Below are 4,396 nucleotides of genomic sequence, written 5' to 3'. Positions count from 1 at the left end.
GGCCTCTACACCTGCCGGCCTGCCTGACTCCACCCCCAACTTGGCCTCTTCTTTCCCATGAGGCCCCTGCTTTCGCTCAGCTCATCTTCAGAACCTCCGGCTGGGCGGCGGGGACCTGGGGGTGCCTCTCGCTCCCTTCGCCAGGATACCGACTTGGCCTGTTTCTGGCTTGAAGCCGGCGGCGGCGCTTTCTGATTGGGCTTGGTCGGGTCAGCGCGCCCTTGGCGCCGAGGTCGGTGAGGCGGGGCCGCTCGGACAGGGTGGGCGGTACCAAAGGCTTTCTGCTTCCAACTCCTCTAAACTTCCCAACACAGGCCTCCCCCGCTCTTTGCCTCGGCCTTCGGTCTTGTCCGACCTGGCAGCTGGCCGCTCCTCGGACTGCTGGCGGTGGCAGGGTTGGAGGCGAGCAGGTGGGCGTGGTAGGCCTGGTCCAGGGGAGTAGGAGTAGGGGGGGACCGTAGTACTGGTTGTAGTAGAGCGGCTGGGTGTACATATTGGAGCGCGGCTGGATACGGATGGCTGCTGAGGCCGGCTCCGGCTTCCTCTCCTCCTGAGGCTCAACCGTCAGTTTGCTCCCCTCCCCCACCCCGGCTGCTCCTCCTCCTTCTTCATCACCTTTACCTGAGGCCGCCCTCCCGAGAGGCGCCGCTGCTGGCACTGCCCCCGGGCTTGGGTTGGGTAGCTGGGGGAGGAGTAGGAGATCGTAGTTGGGTAGTCGTGACTCCTTGTCTGGGGGGCTGCGGCGGGAAAGAGCCTTTTTGGCACCTTCACAGCGCCTGGTCAGGCTCCGTCTTGACCTTGCTGGCCTCCGCCCTCTGCCCCTCGCCGTCCTCCAGCCGGCGTCAGAGATGTCGGAGTAGCCGGGGCTGCGGGTTTTGACGGAGGCGGTGTCACTCCGTTCGGTTGAGGTGGGAAGGGGCGCAGGGAGGCCGTCTCAATCCTGCCGCCACGCGCCGATGGACGGGCTGGGCGCATTGTCCCGAGAGCGGGTACACTTGTTCGGCTTCGCTTGATGCTCGCCAGCCGGCTCTGGTGAGCCTCAGATGAGCCATTGAGCAAGCGTCGTCCGAGAAGGCTCCCTCCCCGCCTCCGCCCGCCCGCCTTAGCCATCGCCATTCGTGCTTCCCCCCTCCTTCCCCCCTCCCTCTATCTTCTTTGTGTCTCTTCTTCTTGTACATTGGAGAGGGTGGGGCTGGAGGCATGGTCAGCCAGCGGCGGTGGTTTTGGTTGGATTTGTTCTTTCAGCTGGGGCTCTTGGGGACAGACTGTACCCACCGACCCAGAGCGGGAGGACGCCTGCAGGGCGTAGGGTGGGTGGCGCTGGGGGCATCGGGCGCCACGGGTCGGGCCGGCTTCAAGCCTTTCGGGTCAGTTTTATTATACAGGCTTCCCGCTGGCGGCGGCCATCTTTTTGGCCTTCCTGTCCGTCCTGACGTCGTTGCTTGGCCTCGTCGGTCAGACACGCCCCTCCTAACCAACCGTCCGTCACATCGGCCTCCGCCTCCCCCCCCTTCTTCTTCCCTTTGATGTGAGCTTCCCGGGGAGGGGGAGGGGGCGTCGAACCCCCGTCCTGATTGCGGTGGTGAGGGGGCGGGGGAAATGAGCACCGTTAACAAGTAGGCGTGGTAAGGGTGGAAGGGCAGGGTCATCTCGTATTCACGGTCTACGTCTTGGTCCAACCGGACGTCGGGGTCGTTGTGGGGCCCCGGGCCTGGTGGTAATACTTCAGCCCCGTTGATGTGCTTGTACTGTTGTTGCAGTTGGGGTTGGGGACAGTCGATGAGCACGGGAGGGGGGCAAAGGGGTCGGGCCTAGCTGTGGGGGGGGCAAGGTGGTTCCGCTTCCCTCCGGGGAGGGGAAGCGGTGCACCGGTGGAGTTGGTTCTCAATCCTCTTTTCGAAGCCTTGGGGTCCTCAGAGCTGGACGTGGCTCCATGTCGGAGGCCGGTTTGGTTCTTCCTCTTGGCGGAGGACGGGTCTGGCGTTGACGTCCTCCCTGCGCCGCCCGCCGTCTGGCTGCCCCTCTCCGACCTTTGCTGGTGGTGCGGCGCCGCGTGTTTTTGCTGCTGCCCGCTGCATTGGTTGTCCGACGAGTTGCTGTTGGGCCCCGTTCAGCGGCGTGTTTGCTGCTTGGTGGGCGCATCCCGCTTTCCCCCGAACAAACGACCGCTCCGCATCTCCCCCCCCCCCCGCGTCCCGTCAATGGTGGGTGACTACGCAGAAACCTGAACAAAACAGTGAAGTTTTCAAAAACAGGAAGGACGAGGAGGAGTGCCGAACGTTAGCGGAATAGGTGATGATTAACGTTAATGTGACGATGCTCGCATTTAATTCACCGGATATCTACAGAGTAACCGTCACAACAACCTCGAGCTTCACGGTTTTAAAACGCCTCGGTGGGCCCAGTCGTGTCTCGTGGCAGTCCAGCAGGAGTCACACGTACGTCTTGTTCCTCCAGGTTACGTTACGACCAGCATACCTGCAGAAGACGACCGTTACACCTGTAATGAAAAGCCACAGTGGTGTGACTTGCTGCAGCAGGAAGCAGATGTCGGATGGAGAACATAAGTTTCAGATGAGGCCGTCGCAGTTCAACTTGAATCAGTGAGTCGAGCGGCTGAATCTGTGGAACAGCTCGAGCACCACAGCAGAGGGTGGTTGGTGTGTGTGTGTGTGTGTGTGTGTGGGAGATCCTATGCTGTCCTGGTTTTCTCCTCATCAGCGTGGCGTCCTTGTTCGACTCACGCTCGACATGAAGCGCTTTCATCGTGGCTGTCTCATGTTGTCATGGAGTCAAACTTCATCTATCAGCTCATCACTGACGACCATGAGGTGAACGGAGCATCGGACGGACATCTGACGCATCATTAACGTTCAGATTTAAGGTCGGCTCAGAGTCCGCACACCTGTCTGAAGACACCTGGACGGCACCATGAATATGTAATTGAAGAATGTTAGATAATTTATATTATTTTTATTTTCAGGAACGTTTGGTTGATCATAATGATTATAAACTATGACATCATAATTAAATTTTGTTAACGTGTACCATGGAAGCGACAGAGTAACAGTTCAATTATCACCACGGGTTCACTCACTGCTGAGTAACCGGCCTCCAGGTGCTGGACCGGCTCCAGGTTTCTGGACCGGCTCCAGGGTCGGGACCGGCTCCAGGTTTCAAGCCGGATAAACTCACCGTCCTCGGTCTCTCCTGCCATAACGATGCCCTCCAGGTTGGACGCTGGTTCCGGGCTAACATGGTCCCATGCACTCCGGCTCGGTCGCCAACGCAGCATCCGCCGTTTCAACGCTCTGAGCGGCTGCGAACCAGGATCTTGCTCACAGGGGATGAGAGTGCTGTTGCCAACGGGAGCGAGGAGGTGGAGGGGAGGAGGAGCGGGTGTGGAACACGCGGAGGACGTATCCATCTGGAGGAGACAGAGGAGGAGACGGAGAGGAGACCAGAAGGAGACAAGAGGAGGAGACACAATGTGAGTGACGGGCGGAAACAGAGGGTCAGAGGTGCAACACACGGTCAGCTTTTAGTTTAATATTTCAGTGATTAACCGATCAATCGAATTCATAGACCGACATCACGTGTCACAACACGTAGAGTTTAACATCAAACGCGAGACTAAACTGTTCAGTCCTGTTTTGTCAGGGGTAGATGGACTCTACTGCCAACATGTGCAGGATGGTGACGCAATTCAAGGAACAATCTGAAATCCAAACACCTGGTCAGTCTCGCCTCTTCCACATCAGGAGACTCTTTAACAACGAACGGGTCACTGAAACATTAAAAAGCTCTCAGGATCAAGTTTTAAAAGAAGGTTTGGCTGCTGCGAAACAGCTGATCAGTGTTCTCTTAATGTTGGATTATTAAATTAGAACTGTTTTGTGGGTGAACGTTCACAGACGTTCAACGGTGCGGGCGTTACCGTGGTAACCAAGAACAGCCCCATCCCGTCTCCTCTTTGAGAATAACAAACATGGACGGCCTGGAATGGCCGGGAAACCCCAAAAACCAGCCGACCAAGCAGCTCCTCAGAGAGAGAGAGGGGTCAGGGTCAGAACAGGAGACGCCTCCCGAGCAGGGAACGCCTCCTCCTCCTCCTCCTCCTCCTCCTCCTCCTCGCCGTAGTCATTACAACAACAAGCCACATTCCTCGCAGGTCAGTCCGCTCCAGAGCGATCGGTGAGACTGGATCAGAGAGCTCTGCTTTAATTGCGTCAACTCATAGACCAGAGGAGACGTGAGGTCACCGAGGCTGCCCCGACCTGCACCGATTGAAGTCCAGGTCATGTTCAAGGCTGTTTCAAGGCTGTTCAAGGCTGTTCAAAGGCTGTTCCAGACAGTTGTCCAACACTGGATGAATTTAAGCTGCATCAATGTGCTG

The 4,396-nt window shown here is 57.9% G+C and overlaps 1 pseudogene; it reads right to left on the bottom strand.

Annotated features, from left to right (window-relative positions):
• Window positions 1-1,354: 1,354 nt before the first annotated feature.
• Window positions 1,355-3,961, bottom strand: LOC113744695 (zinc finger protein 609-like; annotated as a pseudogene).
• Between the last annotated feature and the right edge of the window lie 435 nt (window positions 3,962-4,396).

The sequence above is a fragment of the Larimichthys crocea genome, unplaced genomic scaffold (genome assembly GCF_000972845.2).
Source record: "Larimichthys crocea isolate SSNF unplaced genomic scaffold, L_crocea_2.0 scaffold11876, whole genome shotgun sequence".
Lineage (NCBI taxonomy): Eukaryota > Metazoa > Chordata > Actinopteri > Sciaenidae > Larimichthys > Larimichthys crocea.
Note: the sequence above shows the minus strand (reverse complement) of the source record. Positions and strands in the feature narration are given on the sequence as shown.